At 43.2% G+C, this 21,714-nt stretch overlaps 1 long non-coding RNA gene across 1 annotated transcript in view; it reads left to right on the top strand.

The window, feature by feature from the left end:
- Window positions 1–21,714, top strand: part of LOC130875800 (uncharacterized) — a 454,561-nt gene that overhangs the window by 405,700 nt on the left and 27,147 nt on the right. Inside the window, exon 5 of the long non-coding RNA XR_009057258.1 lies at window positions 21,207–21,303. This is a non-coding gene — a long non-coding RNA (uncharacterized LOC130875800). The remainder of the gene's footprint in view (window positions 1–21,206; window positions 21,304–21,714) is intronic.

A 21,714-nucleotide genomic window follows, 5' to 3' on the forward strand; every position in this document is an offset into this window, starting at 1 on the left:
GACATTTTTATCCCGGTGGGCAGTGGCCAGGTTCCTAGACTAATTATTGCTTTCTTCAGAGTAGAGCCGATAAACTATGTGCAAAGAGGGGAACCCGTCAGCCACACGGGTGAACGTAACGCAATGGAGGATAAATATGTCAAAGTGGGTAAGGCGGCACCTCAGTCAAGACAGCAAAGGAATGCTGAGCATCCGTGATGATATGCTCTGAAGGGTAGCAGGTGTACCCTTGCCTGACTCTGTGACACCCACTGGAACTATTGCACAAGGCCTACTCCCCACTCTCCAGGTACTTCTAGGCCAGTCAGGAATGGGCAATTAAATGTTTGATAGATGTTGGAACAGGATTAAATTCTGAGGAAGTGTGGGAACGGTACATGGAATGTCTTCTAGAATAGTCATGGAAAACTAGGAGTAGTGAGTGGATCTGTTTCAAAGGTGAAGGCAGATCATTCAGAGATGGAAGGGAGGGAAACAGGAAGAGTAGTTGGTTTCTGGGTTTGAGAGTCCCAAGAACTGTAAAGAACTATATTCTACCCTCCAGGTCCCCACGGAGCTGGAAGGGTCAGGTAAAACGCTAGGCAGATGGGTAGAGTCCCCACCGCTTATTGCTCTAAGAATGGAACCAAGAGAATTCTATAATATAATGTAATTGATACCAGCAAGGCAGCCAGGCTCATAGAGCATTCTCCTGTCTGCAGAAGAATGTTGGTGTAGGAGAAAAGTTTGTCTCTGATCATGCATATCCAAGTGCATACTCCTCAGCAATGGACTAGTAAAAATTATATAAAATGGAGCGATATTAAAAATGTTTTGCCAACTATCAATTAGCACCTCTTGACAACGGAGTTTGCCTTCTTTCTATTTGCTCTCAAAATAGATCCTGCCACATCCATTAAGGGATGAGGTACAGACGGCAGCATCTTAGGTTTTCGTGATGATTTTGCTTGCTGGAATACTTTAAAAATAATCATTAAAAAACTAAACACTCACCCAGTCCTGAATCTTTGTGCTTCTACTTTTGTCATTATTAGACAGGTCCCCAAATGTCAATGTGTGAGAAATCTAATCCCTCATTTATTTGGGAGTGGGGCTTTGGGGAGGTAATTAGGATTAGATGAAATCAAGAGAGTGGATGGCCCATAAAGAAATTACTAGCAAGGAGGTCCTCACCCAATGATGAAAGGTTGACCAGTTCCCTTGGAACTCTAGGTCAATTAAGGCAAAATAAATTTCTATTCTTTACAAACTACTCCATTTCTGTTATTTTGCTAGAACAGAAGAAAATGTGCATGCCCGCCATGATGAATGCTGCTTTCTTTTCCTGTCTCTCCTGCCGTCTACCTTTTCACTCTACCTCATTTTCCTAACACATTAGTTGCCCTCTCAGCCACTCTACCTCTGAAGAGATGATTCCCAGCATTGGTTGCTCTCCGTCGTGTGTGTGTGTGTGTGTGTGTGTGTGTAGGCTTTCTCTACCCCACTTTCGGTTCTACTTGACCACTGCCTTCTTTCCCCCTGGGCCTTCAGGGTGGCACTGGCATAGTGGACACATGCCTAGCTAGCAATCCAGCTCTGCTGTGTGACTCCCCCCCACCCCCCACCCCCGCCACCTAAGGTAAGGGAGCCTCACCTAGTGCTGTAGTCTTCTGTAAGCTGCCTTTCCACACAACAGTTCAGTCCTCTAGGTTGCCTGCCCTTACTCAGTGACATTTCTGACTCCCTGGGGCCTCTTTGGGTAGGGTCACCCAGACTGGTATAAAATCCTCCTGGAGGATAAACTTACAGTGAGAGGGCACCCTACAAAGGCCTCTCACTCTTCAAGCTGGATCAACCTCACTAGGCAAACTCAGACATGTGTAAAGTTCTGACTACTGTTCAAAACCGATTTGACTTCCTCCTAACATGTTTTTTAATAAATAGCAGGAGCCTTACATGTAAAAATATTGTTTTACTTTCACGTGGGTTTTCTGAGAACATATGCATTCTGTAAAGCAAGACCTATCCTCGTGGTCCCTTCCTTTTACTTCTTCACTCTGCCGCGGTTGAAAACAAATGTGTTAAATATTTGCCACACCCAGGGATTAATTTACTTTCAGCTAATTGGACACACATAATTTTAATTTGGGTTGTGATCCAAGTTAACTATTATTTTAAGCCCAATCTGTCTGTCTTAGTGGCCCCACCATTTCTTTTTCTGTGCCATTGAGGGCATGCATCTTCTCACCCTTTTAGATTCTGCCAGCACGGATATTCTTTAAAAACATATAGGCTTCTCCCATCTGTGTGCTTCTTCTTTGTCTGCCTGGTGCTGTTGCAGGGCAAAGGGCATCTGAAAGCATTGGTCTTCACATAATGCTACCACCTTGCTCTCAGCTTCCCCCATCACCACATGAAAGTTACAGTTAAAAAACACACATCAAAGAGAGAGTCCCATTGAAAAGGATGGCTGCCTGCTGAGCTGGCATTCAGAGCCTGGGCTTTTGTTTCAGTGGCCACCCTGACTCTCCATCACTGGGTTTCCTATTAGCTCTGGTGTGGATTTGACTTGCTCTTGATGATACTGGGATGTGTGTTTGTGGGGCTCACTTTTAATCAGTTCATTGGGGTTGCTAAAGCAAGAACTTCTTTTTCTACCAGGTTGAAACTTCTCAATGGAAACTTCTTGTTTCATTAGATTTTTGCATAACCCCAGGCTAGAAAACGTTTTAAACCAGGGCCCCAAACCTAGCATGCATCTCAGGAAGGTGAGCTTCTGTGATCCTCTGATAAAATTATGCCTATCTGTCACCCATCCACAAGGATGGGTGACATAAGGGTGGTGGCCAGAAGCAGATCTTGGTTTTGGTTTTGTATACAGCTCACCTCTCCCTGACTGTTGGCTTTCCTTACAGGTTAGAGTGTGGTGGACTGCCTCTGAGCTAGCCAAGCAAGCGGGCACCTTTGCAAGTTCAGAAGCTTCACTGATACATGAGAACCCTGTTCTATGCATATTTGTACAGTGTTGTAGGTACTTGCTATGAGGTTGCCCAACCAGCAGCAAAGGGATAAATATGATGTTCATTTGCTGTATTCTTGTTGATAAAATATCATTTATGGAAAAGCCTCATCCATAGTCCAAAAGCATTCTTGTGTCATGGCAACTGGAAACAAAATCAGGTCCAAATTGTGAATAAGATGAGCATGTGTTCCTCAACTTGCCATGTCCCCTTTCTCTCTTTTCTAATTTTATACATGAGAAAAAAGACTTTCAGGATGGTTTTGAGGTTCCAAACCCAACACCCTGTTTTATGCTCTCTTGGCTTACTCGAGGGAAACAGGAAGAACTTCACCCTCCTGCCCTCCTGTCTCTATTCTTCCTTCTCCCCAAAGCAAGTCCTAACACTTAGAAAGGTCCCTTTCCAATCTACCTCCCCTGAAAGTTGAGCAGATCTGTTATAGGATGGATGTAATGTTGTTACTTTTCTGAGGTTGTGATACCAGGACAAAGGCAACCTAAAGAAGAAAGAGTTAAAAATTCATCATGATGGGGGGGCATAGCAGCAAGTGGGGGGCATGGTGACAGGAATAAGAAGCTGTAAGGGCGTATCTTCAAATGAAGATAGGAAGTTAAGAGAGCAACCTGGAGGAGGCATGAGGGTGTTAGCTCTCCATCTCCAGTGACATACTTCCTTCAGCAAGGCCATACTTCCTAAGGCTTCCCAAATAGTACCATCAACTGGGGTTTTCAAATACTAGAGTCTCGAAGGGATATCTCTCCTTTAAACCAACCCACACAGTTGTCCTCATTTGTGTCAAGAGGAAAGGAATGCCCATACCAAGAAGAAGCAGGCCTTGTTGGATTGCCCCTCTGTGTATTACCACTAAGTCCCAGCCGTCTTTGTCTAGTCATGCTTCTGTCTTAAGTATCATTTCTATTTTCATTAACTCTTCGTAAACGTATCCTCCCACCCCCAGAGCTGTTAGATCTCTGGTTGTGCAAGCACCTAGGACATGTAGAACTTTGTTGAATAAATGTGCTATGCTTACTTCTTTCCTGAATCTTTTCCTTTGTAGTAGGAATGTATTTCAAGATCTTCTGATGAGATGGAAAACATTATCGCCTTTTCTCTCTTCCTGTGGTTGTAGTCACTGGCCCGATTAATTTGGTAGTATAACCAGAATTAGAACCAAACTTTCTTCTTTTTGTCCTCTTTGTATATTTTTCTGTGTCACTTAGAACAAAACACGCACAAACTTTGGGCTTTTATATATGTATAATTATAAAATTTACAATATGATTAGTGATAGATTTTATTGAGCCCCTCTAACAAGCTCCCGCCATAAGCCATTAGATGAAACGTCTGTGCTCATGTGTGTCTGAGGACAGCTTCAGAGTCCCCCTGGAGAGTGAAGGATTAGTTGACCACTTGCTGTGCCCACCCATGAGCAGATCCAGCCCTAGAGCAGGGATAATGGAAGACTGATCTCCCCAGGTGAACTGTGGACCAGAAGCAGCTTCTGCCTGTGCTCACCAGTGGCCCTCATGAGAATATTCAGGGATGATGTTTCTGAGTGAGGGACCTGGAGTGAGGCAGAGTTCTCCAGAAACATGTTTTGGATCCACCTTATCAGAACTCACTGTGCAAATGTGAAACCGCAGAAATGTTCACAGAAAAATCCCATCACTTAAATCTCATCTGGATGCCTTTGGTCCTTATTTTTGCCTCAGCCCTCATTCCCTTAGTGCTGTCTCCCTGAATCAGCTTCTTTTCATTCTTGGGCCACAGTACTAACAAGATTGGCCAATTTCTACCCATGGGAAGAAATTGACATTACAATGTAAATTGGGTATGTAGCCTTCCATGTATCTTTATTGAGAACTGTGGGTGTTTCCTTAAGCTTTTGTTGTCATTCTTGTGATAACATAATGATTTTTATAATATTAATATAAGGTTTAACTAATGTATAAAGTATATGAAGTATATTGGGTTCTTAGGTTCTCAAAGACATACTACCAGGTAACTGAAGCAGATGGACCCTAATACAGACTATCAGAGAGAAAAAAAAGCCACTTTCCAAAAAACAGGTATTTGTGTTTCTGACTCCCTAGCCACAATCCCAATGTGCCTAGAAGCAGGAGGGTTTGGAGAGTCGGGAAGTTGTGTCTCTTTTCAGGGGAGGGGGGTATTTATTTATTTTATTTTTTAATTTTTTTAGTCATGTTTAAAGTTTTATTTTTTCCCTTTTTATTTTTTTCAAAAAGAAAACAAACTATCTTTTTTTCATTGTACATACCAATTTAAATTCCCACTCTCTCCCCTCCTTCCATTCCCTCCATTTACCCACCATCCAACCCCCCCATCCGGTCCTCAGAGAGGGTAAGTCACATTGCTTTGGGGAAGGTCCAAAGCTCTCTCTATTATACTATATCTAGGCTGAGTAAGGTATCCATCCAAAGAGAATAGGTTCCCAAAAAGCTAGTACAAGCAGTAGGAGTAAATCCTGGTGCCACTCCAGTGGCCCCTCAGTCTACCCCAGCCATGCAACTTTCAACCACATTCAGAGGGACTAGTTTGTCCTATGCTTGTTCCTTCCCAGTCCAAGTTGATGAGCTCCCATTAGCTCGGGTAGAGTGTTTCAGTGGGTGTACCCATCATGGACTTGACCTCTGTATCAAGGTGAGCCCTAAAAACGCAAATTCAGATCCACTTGGAAAGTCGAAATATACAAGATCTCCTGACAAAATTGGGAACATAGGGATGGGGGAAAAGAGAGGGTGGAAGGAAAAGAGGAAAGGGAAGGGGAGGGGTGAGGAGAACTTGAGGATAGTTGAGATGGAGGAAGGACAGAGATGAGAGCAAAGAAAGAGATATTTTGATTGAAGGAGCCATCATGGGGCTAGTAAGAAACCTGGCCCTAGAGAAATTCTCAGGAATCCACAAGGATGACCTCAGCTAAGACCCTAAGCAATAGAAGAGAGGGTGCCCAAACTGGCCTTCCCCTGTATTCAGATTTATAAATATCTTAAATGTCACCGTAGAACCTTTATCCAGCAACTGATGGAAAGAGAGGCCGAGACCTGCAGCAGAGCACTGGGCTGAGCTTCCAAAGTCGAGTTGAAGAGTGGGAGTTATGAGCCAAGAGGGAAGTCATGTTTTTTATGATGAACGAAATCATCTGGCATATGATGCATCATCTCTGGTTTACTTCTAATACCCAACACTGTAAACACCATGAAAACAGTTGCTATGCTATCTTTTTTAGAGAATAGAAGTCCAGGTACTCAGTACAGATCAATTTTTTTCTCACAGTTTTTGAATGAAGTGATTGAATAAGTTGAATGCAGTTGATGGGATAAGCAAGTACTGAGGGTGGACTCATTACTATAAAGATATATTTATTGTACTACTCGCATTGACCAGCAGGAGGCAATAGATAGTTTTCCTTTTTCTATGTATTCACTTGACAATATATACTTTTTATATATTAAAACTCAGCGTTGGCTGTGTTTCACACTGGAGATCCACTGATGAATACTCTAGACACCGTCTCTGTCCTCACGGAACCTTCAGTCTTAGAAAGGTCTCCGTTAATTCAATACTCAAGGACATGGGGCATAAGCCGCAGACTCTGAAGGTGGTACAGTGAATAGGGCCGAGAATTTATTATTGCTCACGGGGTTAGGAGAAAGCTTAGCATCCATGACCAAGTTCAGAAGCAGGCAAGATTTAAAGGAAGCTTGTGTAAGGGAGCATAGGAAGGTCTTGCTGAAGAGTTCCGGGTAGTGTCAAGTTCATGCCCTGTTGGCAGTGTATCTACCTGAGTCGTTTCTCATCCACTGTGCATCATTATGTACTTAATATGCATCATTATTAACAGGAATGTTAGATTATCCAAGCCTATGCTTTTACCATCATAGTGTAGAAAGAGGTAAGCGGGCCCTTGGCTCTCTATAATAGGAGGTAAGCTTATACTTATAACAGCAGATTCTGAAGCAGTATTTTCTTTTACAGTTGTGAAAGCCATACCACCATGATAAGGTTTAAAATGCATCAAGTTTGCAGAAACCACCTAAGTATTTTAAGGTGTAATACAAAGTAGATCAGCTTACATTCTCAAAAGAAAGTCAGTGGCATTATAGAAAGCCAAGGATAGAAACCCTACATGCGTTCCACAAAAGTTGTAAGCTTTTATTTATATTTCAATTATAATTTTACCTTAATACAGATATGGGTTAAATATTGTCAAACACTGTGACAATTGTGAACTCTCGTACATTTATTTATATATCATTAATATAAAGTCCAGTGCAGATTTGATCGGTTAACAAGTGGTCTTCAACATAGACCGTCAAGACTCTGGCTCTTTAGCGTGGGTACATCTGTCATCCTGCTAGATCAAGCATTCTTCTGCTGAAACCCCACTATATGGTCTGACATTATGGAAGGAATCAGTAATAAACGATCACATGATACTTCTTATGGGCATAGCTAGAAACTTTTTATTACTTCTTCCCACTTCCTATTGTCTAGAATTCACTTACATGACCACTCATCTGCAAAGAAGGTCGTGGGAAAGCAGAAAGAGCAGGTTTTCATTAACATAAAGGAGCCTGTGGCTCAAAAATAACTTAGATTTCTCAGGTTCTTCCAGTTCCTCCAAACCAAACATCCTCAAGTCTTTTTGAGAACCCTTGACACGTACAACCCTACCATTCATTTAATACAGAATACCCATGACACCGAAGCAATTACTAAATTTCAGATGGTTCAGCTTCAAAGATTCAGAATTAAGTGAGCTGTGACAGTTATTTATATGGAAGTGTCCAGATAGCCCCATCACTCAAGCTCAGCACCATGTACACTTAGGGCTAGATCTTTGTTGTCAGCAACACTCCTTTATGCTATGCGATGTGTGTCAGGGCCCCTACCTTTGGTCCTTTAGATGTAAGTAGTTTTTGTTCTCCTCATGTGACAATCGAGAGTCCATGGGTATTGCCTATGTACCCTGGAGGGTAGAAGCATCCTGATTTTCAAAGTTGGTGATGGGAAAGGTAGCTCTGTTGCTAAAGTCTGTTTGGCAGAGTGCTTGCCGTGCAAGCATGAGAGCCTGCGCTAGATCCCTAACAGCCGTGTCAGAGGCCCTGATGTGAAGGCATGCACGTGAGATCCGAGTGCTGGGAAGGGAGAGGCTGGAAAAGCTCTGACAGTCACTGACAGACAGCCTTTCGGGATCAGTGAACGAGGAAGAGAATCTGGGTTAAGAAAACAAGGTGGATAGCCCTGAAGAATGACACCAAGGTTGACACCTGACCTCCAAACTCATGTGTACACATGCACATATGTACCTGCCCAGACATGACTATTCATGAATACATACACAAAGGGAAGGAGAAAGGAAGGGAGGGGGGGAGGGAGGGAGGGAGGAAGGAAGGAGGGAGGGAGCAAAGAAAGAGAGAATAGAGACAGAGGTAGAGACAGACAGGTTAGATCTGGGGAGCCTGGAGAGTGCCAGGCGGATCCTGCTATTCTGAGCTTCAGATGGTGGCACCAATCTGTTTTAGGTAGGAAATCCCTTTAGTGTATGTTTATGGGTGAGTACGCCGAAGAAATATTTGACACTACTTTGACGCCAAAGACCATGTTTGGTACTTCACGCCACCATTCCATTTTCAAAGCCACAGAGAGCCTTCTCATGACTCCACCTGGACAGTAGTCTCTGGCCTCACTCCCGTGTGCTCTATTGGCCGGAAACATGGAGGCACTGGAAGAGAAGTTGAGAGGTTGGGGACAGAGATTTGGGTATCCTATAGATTTACCTTTTATAGCCAAGACTGACCATCCTTCCCTCCCTTCCTCCCTCCCTCCCTCCCTCCCTCCCTCCCTCCCTCCCTCCCTCCCTCCCTCCCTCCCTCCCTCCTTCCCTTCCTCCCTTCCTTCCTTCCTTTCCTTCCCTTTTCCCTGAAGTTCAGCCCCCTGGTAAATAAAGATCTACTCCACGTCTCTGATTCAGCCTCCCCTGCGGAGACAGAGACATTAAAGAAGAATTAAGAATGAAGACAAGTATATTGATCTCCCTCACCAATCTCCTTCAACCAATACCTCTTAATCACCGAAGAAATTGGAGCCCAGCAAACTACTTTAATGAGCATCCATTCTGTTTCCCAGTTCTCTGGTTGGGAGGGAAGCTATCTTCCTGCCTCCCTGTTTCCTCTTCATTTGTGCTCGTGAGTCACTCCCTCATACCGTATCTATATTTCATTTTATGTATATATGCATATATTTTCACATTTTTATCTGTGTTTTGTTTGTGCACTGGAGGTTTATTATTGTAGATCATTGTGAGGCACCTGAATATTTTGCAAGACAATGAGCCTCTAGAATCTCGGTATCCGAGAAACTAATTTTGTTCAGCAAGCGAGAGCTAGTAAAAAGGAAACCAAAAGAAAACAGTCACGATGCATCTGGTTTCTAGACAGTATTAGGAGGGCATAACTTGTTCCTGTCTGGATTCAGTGGATTTGTATTATACAGTGGCTGCTTAAAACGTGGAACCAAATCAGAGCACTTCCTTAAATTAAAAACAAGCCCCATGGCTTTCCCAGCACTGTGTGGCTCACATTTGCAACTCTGCTCAGGTGAAACAAACCCTTATCCCAAGAGGGTGGGCAGCCAGGAGAGCTCTTACTGCAGAAGCATGCATTTCTCCCGCCTTCCAAATGATAGTTTATAAAACTGTAAAAGAAATTGACACCCTAAAGTGCCTGGGTAATGCCATATCATAAACTTCATACTGTAAATTGGAGAGCTGGGGAGGATGTGTTCTAGGCAGCAGTGTGTGTACTCAAAAAATGGGGACCATGTTCCCAGGCCTGCTCCCGGCTTTGTGTCACCCCAGGGAAATCAGCACTTTTGTCAGGGCCCGCATTGCCAAATTCAGAGGTGTGGATGTAACCCTCCGCACCCACCCTTTCTCTGTCGCCGGCTGTACCTTGCAGTATTGGGATTCGAAAAGAAGATGAGGTGATGCTTAGGAAATGCTTTAAACCTTGAGCAAAATATTTTCATGCAAGCCTATTTCATTATCTGCTGTATTGTTATCCTTATCGCTACCGTGTACATGTGGTTGACTATTTGCAAATTATAGATAGTAATTATCTGAGTACATACAGCAATTCAAGTACCATCACCAGTGCTTGACATTAGTTTGTCATGGCAACTTGCAGGGCAATAAATAGTATGGAGATGCTTTCCTTTGACAGTTGTTGATTATTTATTGGGGGCTCAGGATCAGAGAGACGCTGTAATTAAGGGAATTTTAAACTATATCTGCCAGGACCTTCATCATCTCTGATATGCTCTAGCTGGCAATCATCCTTACCACTGGAAGTTCCCAGAGTAACAGAGATTTAGAAGAATCTCTGAGACCATATCCTTCAGCAAAGATGTGAGGCATCTGAGGCTCAGAAAGAGCCCTTCCCTCTTCCAAAGCCGTGGAGTTATTAGGCAGGACTCCAGCAATGGAACCTGGACACCACGGGTGCTCACTGTGCTTTGGGGTGGGGCCCTTTAATCATATTAACATGGTTATTTTTCACAATACTGGATTGTCACTGGCATGGGTTAATAACGTGTCTATAACAATATAACTCAGTCCCGTTTGATTTGAGTTTCCTTCTTACCGATTCTTCATTACATTTAACTACTTAGCAAAGACAGATTGGGTGTAGACTTCCTCGGTTATGAAGCCCTGGTTTGTTAAGGGGTTAAGAACGATTTCAATGGTCCCCTAAAACGGGAATTGAACTTGACAAGTAAGATTGAAATAAAAGCATTGCTCATGGGTTAGAGACACAGATACCTAGATGTTGGAATGAGACACCGTAGGAAGCTGTGGCACCCTCCATTCCCTAGTGTGAAGTCATAGCCTAGTTTTTCCAGGAAGGGAAGGTATGTGGGCTGCATGTTTTACCTTTTCATCTGGGATATAAACAAAGATGGTCAGCTCCTATCACTTAGTCGATGTTGCCTAAGAAGACACACACATCAGTTGTTGACAGTAGGTAGAGCGGAGTTTAGCAGCCCATCACTGCAGTGGCTCCTCCCTCCTGGATAAAAATACATTCTCAGAGTAGCCCTTGGACTTCTCTTTAATACAGTGATGCTGTCGTTTTTCCTAATGTCAGATTGTGTCAGGAATGGATTAGTAATGTGCCTGTGGCCTATAACACAACACAGTCCACTGTGATTTTCATCAGTGACTCCACCCCATCACTGTATCTCTTGGAGATAATTCTTTTCTTCTAGGGAGATCATCATGCCCCTCTTACTTTAGAAACTGGGGACATAGGGGAGGTGAATTTGGGCAGGAAGATACAGGTTGCTCCTAGAAATGCAGTAGAGTAATTATGTAGCATGCGGCTTAAACTTGTTACAGTATTAAAAATACTGGAGTGGAAGGCAGAGGGGCGGATTGCTCATCCGACTTACCTACCAAGTAGTTGTGGAAGCTAACAACTCACTTAACATTTCAGGGCCTCACCTTTCTCTTCTGTAAAATGACAGGATTTGATTAAATCAATCCTAAAGCCCCCTCTGGTCATAAAATTACAGGAATCTAAGTGAATTGAAAATTGATGGTACAATTTAAGAGGAAGCTTCCTGAGTTATGGAACTTCCAGAAGACATGATTTTAATTCTTTTGTAAGCCATAAATTACAGCAAATGACCCAAGAACTGAAGCAGTGAAGTGTCAAAGCTTCCAAAGTCTGAGAAGATAGCTTTGATTTTGGACTGCACCCTGGCCACTGTTTGCTGGGGGGACAGTGTGATTATCTTCAACCTTAGGCACTGGGAAATTACGTAGCTAAACATTAGCCATTAGAGGATAAATTGGTGTTCCTTGCATCAGGAATGGTGCCTTGCCTACGTCAGTTTCTATGGGCCAGGAAGACAAGAGAGAAAGAAGTAGAAAGAAGCTGTACCACAGGCTTCTAAAGATGGGCGTTTGTTAACAAAACAACCTATGTGTGTTGCTCTGTACGTGCTAACACAGATATGATAATCCTAGTGAGTCCCTGTGCTGCAGTAGCTGTCTAACACGTATGAGTAGTCCTGGTACATGTTGCTCAAATATAATAGCATGCTATGTATTATGTTACAGTGCATATATTGCAAGTTAAAATAATGCTGATGCATAGGCATGCTGCAGTGCACATGTCCCAAGATACATTAATTCTGACTGGTATATAGTACAGTGTGCATGTCACACGGATGTGTATGTATGTTACAGCATGTACTTTACATATATAGAGTAATGCTGATGGGGTTCCTATAGTGCATGTTCCACAGGCAAAACTGATGCGTATGTGTGTTACTTTATAACTATCACACATAGATGCAATGCCGACGTGTCTTGCACACGCAGCTCAGCCATAATAATACTGAAGCTTACATAGCTGATGGATCTGTCTTCATCTGTTAAAATCTCCTTCCACACACATAGAAACATGATCTCACTTCAATCTCCCATAAACTTAACAATTCAGGAGCTTTAGTAACCCTTATTAACTGTAGCCACATTGTATAATTTTTATTGAAGCCCGGGTTCTTCCAGGAGAGCTTTCCTTATTTTGCTCCATGCAGCCACCATGGAATTCAGTGTGTGCCACTAGCCCTGTGATTTGAGGAATGGAGGCAATTTTGAGAGGAGATGTCAAGACCTTTCTTGTCTGTGCACGGCCGTCTTAATCATGCCGGGCTCTTTCCTTCAGGTTGATTTACATAACAGCGTGACATTTCGTCATTAAGGAAGCTGGTCCCAATCTTCCATGTCTTTTTTTCTTGGCTTGTCTGGCAAGCAATTCTCTTTTGCAAGCTATGAAATCCTTAAGGAGGACTTCCTGGCACGAGAAAATCCTCACTCATCCGACAGTCTCTCACTCTTCTATTTTAAATCTTGGCCATGCACATATGGTTGGGCATGTGTGTCTAAAAATTTCTTCCACATTGACTAACTTGAGCTATTTAATAGATTGTGCTGGCCGTGGGCTCAGCAACAAATCCTGTGGCGCTCATCTCCCTCACTTGGGAAGCAGGAGAAGGCCACACGCCTTGTCTTTGTGCCTTCCTTGTGATCTCCCTCCCCTGCCCTGTTAGAGCATGAACGCTGAAGCCCGCTTCTTTGCCCATTTTCTTGCAATTAACATTGTCCCTGCTCTCCTCCTTCCTGCCGAAAAGAGAGATCCCCAAATACTTTGCTTAATGTCCCAGTGACTCTACCTTCCCGGGGCCTTTGCTGGGGTTTCTAATACATTTCTAAAGACAGGAGAGCTGGATGCCATTTCTACTCCTTTGCTCTTAAAGGTTTGCTGTCTTTCACCCTCTTTCTCCCTCCCTCCCTCCCTCCCTCCCTCCCTCCCTCCCTCCCTCCCTCTCTCTCTCTCTCTCTCTCTCTCTCTCTCTCTCTCTCTCTCTCTCTCTCTCTCTCTCTGTGTGTGTGTGCGTGTGCATGGTGTGCACAGGCAATGTGACTCAACTCAACCTCAACTTTTTTCTAAAACTTGGAACGTCTTATTTCCAACAGTCTAAAGCACAGGCCTGGGTCCTATTAGGTCCTCAGAAGTGGTAGTTAAAATGAATTTGAAGACAAGGCTGCCTTCTGGCAAATTTGCTCCCTCTTCCAGGTTGTGGTGAATTGGGCCCAAAGGACATGGGGAGATGGGGGAAGCATGCACCCTTAGCTGATCTCCAGCTGTGTCTCCTTCAGGCATGAAGCCCAAACCCCACAGTTTTCCCAGCAATTGAGCAACTCAGAGAAAGTGGCTAAATCATACCCTGTGATCCAAGGGAAAAAAATGATTACCCTGCCAGAAGGTGAACTGTACTAACTTCCCAAAGGAGATCCCCGCCAAACAGACACAGAGCAGCAATAACAAGAGCAACAGCAAAACAACAATCACAACGCCATTGAGATGATTGTCTCAGAGTACTGTAGAAGTTTGCAGAGGTTCCCCTGTCCAGAAATGACCCGTGGTGTTAGACTCGGAGTCTGTATTGTCTGGCTGTCTCCTAACACTCCAGGTGCTGTAGCTGCAATGACATCATCTTCCTGCTGGAGTGGCCCCAGGAACTTCATTTTTTTCCCCTCGAACATTAAGTATGTCCCTTTAAGTCTATCTCAATCAGCATGAAGGAATAAATCACCACATGACTTGTGTTCAGGGGATCTTCAAGTCCTTCAGTGGGAAGATGTCCGAAGGACGTGAGGTATGGGGACATTGCACTTACTGTCTGGGAGGGGTGCCTTAGCAGCGTACACTGCTGCACATGTTATAGAAAAGCAATGGTGCCACAAGAAATGGGAAGAGTGCATCTTTTGGACTCCGGACAAAGACAAGAGCAAGCATTCATTAAAGATGAATCTCTATTCTCAACTTATTTTTCTTTTTCCAGAAATCATATCAAAATGAGATAACACATATATCTGAGGACTTTTCAAATGTACAGCAACCCTTTCAAAGTTGGGTGGGTCCCCTCCTTTAATGGGGTGTTTATACATGTAACTGTACCAGAGGTCCATAGCACTATGACTCTGTTTTCTGAAAAAAAAAAAGTGCTTTCTGACTCCACTGTATAGCTGACTGCTCCCCTCATCCTGTGCTTTCTGAGAAGCGCTTTTCTCATGGCTGTGGCCCCCAATTTTCCCTGACCTTAAGTTTCCTCATCGCTAGGTAATCTTTCTGTTCCTATAGCATCTCTCGATTGCTTTGGCTTTATTGCTCTCTAAATCCAGATCATCTGCTTGGAGGAATCAGCACCTGGTACCTCCAAAATACTGGGCACCACCAAAAAAGGGTTGCTTTCTGAAGAATTGGCTCTCCACTTTCTTCTGACTTCCTCAGAAAAGCAGCGAGCCTCATCAAAGATTTTCCAGTATACTGTTTTTGTGTTTGCGCGGGAGGACGAGCTGGTGAGTAGAGGGAAAAAGCACAGTAGTGCATGTTGCTGAGTGATTCAGAGCATGCTGCTGCCAAGGCACACCTGTGTCACCCTCGCTGTACTGGTGTTCTGATGAGTGATCCAGAGCGTGCCCACTGACAGGCACGCCTGTGTCACAGTCGCCGTACCGGTGCTCCTCTTCCCGTCTCACTCCGTGACAAGGCCCTGAAACTGTTATGCTCGCATTTCCTCCTCGGGAAACCAAGGCAGAGCATGGCTTTGTGACCTGACCATGTTGTGGAGCAGAGGAACACTGCCTAGGACAAGAACCCAGAACATTCTGCTCTGTTTGCTTCCTTTGTGTGCCCAGCTGGCTACATGGTCACAAGGCCCTCTACACTTTGTATGGTGCATGCTAGTATACACTACCTTTTGACTATTAAGGCAGTAGGCCTGCAGGTGTGTAAGAGAACGTTTTAATTTTTGAGTCAATACTTGATGGAGGAAGGTCATTGGTTAAAAAATAAAGAAACTGTAGTGGGAATTCTGTAGTGGGAGCTGCGGGCTGTGTTCCTGCCGCCCCAGCTCCTGGTCGCCTGGCTAGCTTATGCCCCGAAATAACAACACACAAACTGTATTCTTTCAAACACTGCTTGGCCCATTATATCTAGCCTCTTCTCGGCTAACTTTCGCACCTGGACTAGCCCATTTCTAATAATGTGTGTAGCACCCCAAGGTGCGCTTACAGGGAAGATTCTAGCCTATGTCCATCCTGGGTCGGAGCTTCATCACATCTGCCCCAGAGAGGAGAGCTATCGAGTCTGAGTTCACTTCCTCTTCCTCCCAGCATTCTGTTCTGTTTACTCCACCCACCTATGTTCTAACCTATGAGGGCCAAGCAGTTTTTTTTTATTTTTTAACCAATGACCTTCCTCCATCAAATACTCACTTCTCATCATGCTGAACTGACTTGGTATCAGTCGCACTCTTTATTTCGGTACTTACAGAAGACAAAGATCCACCCCTTAGGCACAGAAAGTTCTGTCTGCAAAATAAACACATTCACATTGGACTTGATGGTCCAATACTGACCTCACTGGTATCTCCTTTTACCTACTGAAACCAGACAGCTCACGGAAGCAGTAACCAAATGCCCTGCAGCGTCGGTAACTTCAGGTACATATCAGAAGATGCAGAGACTGGGGACTTCGTGATGTGTTTGAGAGAGTGGCTACTATTCGTTCTTCTAAAAAATATTTGTTGGCCCTAACTACATATGGAGCTATTCCAGATGATGCGGGCAGAAGGAGGTACACGAAGAAGTCCCGCTCCCATTAGGAAACTGTAGACTAGTTTGGAGAGTCACCAAACAAACATTTTAAAATCACAAGAAAGTGAAAGTGACAAATGATGACTTCAGAGCAGTTTAGGATTTTCTCCGGAGTCAGGAAGGAAGGGTGGATGGATAGCCGCCATTTGTTCAGAAAGCAAGCTCTTCGATCACGTGACTTTTTTAATGTATTTGTCATGGCGTTTAATTTTACAGTGACTTGACAGGACAGATGTGGTCATTTCCCATTTTATGGATGAGACAAACAGGAAGACCTAAAAGCGTGTCATCTCAACAGCAGCCGAACAGCTCTGTCATCCCAGCGAGTCTTACCAGGGCTCACCTTTGTAGCGGCAGATTTGGATGTTTGAAGCCAAACCTTAAGCTAGGTAAAGGGAAAGCCATTCCCAGTAATCCTTGTGGCTACACTTATTAAGGAGAGAACACGTATGTAGGAGATATTAGATATTGGCAGGTTCGAAGCTAGGCAGGCCTACATTAATAGGCACTAGTTAAGGATACCACAACATATACAAAAACACACTCACACACTCTCCTCATTTTTCAATTACATTGCTTCGTTCTATCTAAGATATGAGAAAACGTTTAAACATTACATTAATTTTGTTGGGATCATTCTTTATAACAAGATGTATAATTCACATTAAGAAATGACTGCTTCTATTTATTAAATTCCTGGCTATGTCATCCTCACCACCCTAGTCATTACGGGCTTCAAAAAAAGAAAAAAGAAAAGAAACCCCTCTGTGGATGCAGATGTGTGGGTTGCACTTGGCTGGACTTCCAGAGGGCTGGGAAATGGAGTGTACCATGTGGAGTGTACCATGTGGAGTGTACCATGTGGAGTGTACCATGGCAGTCTTCCGTGTGGGGCATTCATAACTTCCTGAAAATTCTTGCGTCAAACTTGGAAACATCACATCCTAAAATATTCAGGTTGTCATAATTGTCCTCTCTATAAAATATTAATGACCATGAAAGTATTATCATGTTTATTTTAAAGCAACCATTTTCTACACTTTAATTAAAAGTTGTAATTCACATCTTTTGACCAGTTTAACTTAAATCTTCATCTTATTGGGAATGGGGTCCTGGGCTAGAATCAGAGAGAAATATAAGGGTTACTTAACGCAAACAGTACCATCTTGGCTTTCTAGGGATGTGGTTCTGCTCATCACTTGTGCCTCTCCAGCTTCACCTTTTTAATCATAGGTACTATCCTGCTTATGCAAGAATACCAGGAATGGGCCAGTGCTTTCCTCTTTATGTACTCCGTGAGAATCCCAAGTAGGCAGACCCAAGGATGATGCAGGGAGTGTTTTGTTCTCACAGCACTGTAATCCCTTACTCCTCCAGCTCTGCAGCCCCTCACGCTCACGTGTCTGTTTGGGGAGAGGGGCTACACACATACAGATCCGCAGCACTCCCCTGGGTGGGCCTGAGGCCATTCTGCACAGATGTCTTGCAGCTATCCATGGGTATACAGCCAGCATTGGTTCCTCTTCTGCTTTAGTCCTCTAACCTACCTCAGGGAGTGATGTCCTAGAAAGTATTGGATTTTCTATTTTAGTTCTGTGCTATATAAAAGAATGGCTTAAAATAATGATATGTGAAGGAAGGTTCTGTATGCAAAGACATACTGTGCATTGGGGTATCTCCACTTCACTGTCCTACTGTGTTACTCTGCGTCTAGACACTTCTCTCCCCAACGAAAATCACCTTGGTCAAGATTTCAGTTTGTAATCATCTTCCCTAAAATAACTATCTTTTGGTACTGAAAGCGTGTTCAAGAATGTAAATGGAAGGGGTGTGGAAGGTGGGAAAAAAGTGAAGAAGAAAGGGAGGAGAGAAGAAGAGGGAGAGAAATTTTTAAGGGGCCCACCCAGTTGCAGGAGAGCAAAGACTGATCTATATGCATTACTTTGATTTCAAATTATTTTTAGCACGGCTTTTATTGTACTCATTGTTACATACATAAATCTTTAAAGTAATACGTTTTGTAAGAAATGGTCATAAAAATTTACAGCCAGTAACTTTTCCCCTGTCCCTTACAATGATATTCTACTAAAACCATTAAATGGTTCTCATTAATGCCCTTTAAATGATTGTGTAATGACCCACAATCGCTTGTAAGTGAACAACCATTAAAGAATTACCAGTTCTTAGCATGCTTTTAAGTACAGCTTAAATACATGGGAGGTAACATATAATATATTAAAAAAGGTATTAAATTTGAAATAGTAGAAACACAACGATCACAAAAGCATGAGTAGGTGTGCAACCTTACCCGGCTATGACCATAGTTCCCACTGAACACATTATTACAGTCGGTTTTTATGACATTTATTCTTTGTCTGTATTGAATCTGTTCCTTTTTTAACCGAGATTAATAATAATAATAATAAAACCCTGCCACAACAGGAGTGAGAGTGCATATAAAAGCAAATGGGGAACATAATTAAACCCATGTATAAGCGACAGCAGCCCTATCTCAACAAAAATGAACAATCCATCCCTCGGATACTCTGTGTGAGAGAGCGGATTGCCCCAGCCATGGGGATATTTGACACCAGATAGTCTAAGCACTTGGATCATGGCAGGTTTCAAATATTAACTATTCTGCGTGATCAGAATATGGCAAATGCTAATAATTAATGAAAACCCTCCCTGAAGGTATGAGGCCAGACTGACTCTTGGCTTGTCCAGGTATTTGTGGCGAGGTTATCCAAGTGTGTAGAGGGCATTTATTTCAGCATGGCCTACAGATGTCAAGAGAACAGTGGTATTCACTTTTGAGGTTCTTTTGCATTTCACAGATGTTCTTTGTCCTTGATTATCCTTCATGGGGCCGAGAAGACTCAGGCCATATAAACCTGGAGCAAACAGAGCAGAGGACAGGGTCGGTGTGAAGTCTGACCACACAAATAGAAGACACTTATTTAGATTTGCTGACTTCTGTGAAGGAGGGATAAAGGAGAAACGAAGGCCAAAATGAACATTGCTTTTAAGGCTACGGTCTACATTAGATGCTCTAGCTTCACACAGAAGTGCACCTCCCTCAGCTGGCACTGGCCTTCCTCGACTGGTGACAAACTACAGTTTATATGCTATATAAGCTCTGCTTGTCCCTTTTTGTATATGAGGAATGAGCTAGGGAATAAAGGGCAGCCTTAAGTCTAAAGCTTGTGACATCAGACTAACAAGGGTGCTCAGATTTGTTCCTCCGTATCATAAAAGCCTCAGATTAGATCTCAGGTTCCTCTGAGGCCCCTTCTATAAAGCCACACATTAATCCCATAATGTCTACCAAAAGGTGTCAGAACAGCATGAGCAGGCAGGAGCCACCAGAGTGCTTTTTACACGCAGATTCTTCTCTTATTATTATCTCAACACGCCAGGATCAAAACTGGCCAACTACAGCTAGATCACTGTAAGTAGATGACTGTTTATAAATAAAGCTAAGTTGGATATTTAGGAACTTGATCGTAGAAGGTAGGGATGGGGGCCTACCAGAATGAGTCTTAGGCATTCCCGTCCTTCATTTCTACACTTGCTAGATTTTGACCATCTTGTTGGCCAGCCTCTTTGCAGCAATGCTTCTTCCCTATTCTCACCACATCCCTCTCCCTGTTTTGGGTCCCATTTCCACCACGAGTTGAGCTATAAATGGTTGCTTCTACTTTACCTCACTCCTTGGATATTCACATCTTTAACTTTATGCTCCCATGAGAAAGGAAAGGTTTGTCTTCTCTATCACTGTACTTCTGACCATTAGCAAGCTTATGGGACACTCCCTCAGGTAACCTAACTCTGATCAGTTGTTAGGAGAGCATAGAACAGAGCCAGAGCTTTGGTCAGCTTGAATGTTGGATTGTTACAAAGATTCTTTCTTAGCTGATGTGGGATGTGGAAAATAAATCAAGCACAAAAGCGTAGATGAAGAGGCTACAAGAACAAAAATCAGCCTCTCTAACTCCAAATACTTTCTCAGTCCATTTCACTGGGAATTTTCTTATGAAGCCAGGGAACTTCCCTATCTCTGATTGTGAGAGAACACCTGGCTCGATTCTCTTCCCTAAGTGTCTGCCAATAGCTGCCATGCTGTGTTGTGGAAGCATGGAACGATGCTTTATAGAAGAGGGGCATATGACCTTGACTGTTAAAAATACTCATAAACCGTGTTGCCTGGTGCTGAAGTACATCTACCTTAAGGGAAATTCTCCAACAGCTCAGATTGAGTTACAATGTAGAATGAGGACCAGGTGAGGCTCCAGGAGGGGTTCCGGGGCCTGAGCACAGCTGCTCACATTGGAGCTTGGTTGGAATGCTGGCTTTCATGCCCCTTCTGGAAAGAATTATGGCATGCTGGAAGGGTATCTCACACTGCAGACCCAAAAATCTGTTGAATGTCCTGTAGGAAGATTCTGAGTAGGTTTGGAAGTGAGACCCACCTTATTCATTGACTCCACAATGGATTTCCACTCTCCTCCTTGACAAGTGAGAACTCACTGTGTTTGCTCCAGAAAACAGCATACTCGAATCCCTGTGCCTCTCGGGAGAGTCTTTCAAAGACAGTCATAAATAAATATGGCAAACAAAAAGGCTTTGTTATTGCAGAAATCTTCTGAAATTTTTCAGATTGTGCATTGTGGTGGTGGTGTTTCGTTGGTTATTTTTAGTTGAACATTTCTGAAATTTATATGGAAATATGTTTGTCTTTTTGGGGACTTTTCAGGTGATTTTTTACAAACACCGTGATGAAAGCAGCATAGTTAGGACATCTAGGGGGTGACAAGGCTTGGTTGGCAGAAAGGCTCACTGTAATAACTGCGTGATTTAGAATACAATGTGCTATTTGCCCTTTGATCCTTCTTCCTATTGTAAATTAATCATTAGAGGACTCCGTCTGAAACCCTTTTTTTTTCCACTCACAGTGTATCCTATTTTAACCTGCCCATGCAGGCATCGGCACCTGACTGTAATTTGGGGACCACAAATTGCAGTGGTTCAGCACTTGTGGCTCTCTAATAGGTGAGTGTCACTTCTCTCTTTGGGCACAATTCACTTCCGAAAGGTTGCAATGTATCATTAATGTATTAAAAAAATGTTGTGTTTTTAGGCTGACTACCTGAAATTACTTAGGAGTATGATGATCCAAAACAGACTTTTCCTCAGTGCTCAGGAGCCCCAAGGAAGCAATTCTTGGTTAAGCACCTGCATTATCTGTGCAGTCCTGATACTTCAAAGGCTTGCATAGGATGCTCAAAATAGGCACCTTGCCAAACAGAAATTGAAACACATATACGTACTAGACTATTTACCTTGCGGAAATTAATTTTCAGCCAGCAGCACCTAGGATTATTTAATATTTATCTTCAGCTGCAGGAAGATGAATCTATTATTTTATTAGTTGATTTTGCTATTTTCCTCAAGTGTTTCAGC

The sequence above is a fragment of the Chionomys nivalis genome, chromosome 6 (assembly GCF_950005125.1).
Source record: "Chionomys nivalis chromosome 6, mChiNiv1.1, whole genome shotgun sequence".
In the NCBI taxonomy this organism is placed as follows: Eukaryota; Metazoa; Chordata; class Mammalia; order Rodentia; family Cricetidae; genus Chionomys; species Chionomys nivalis.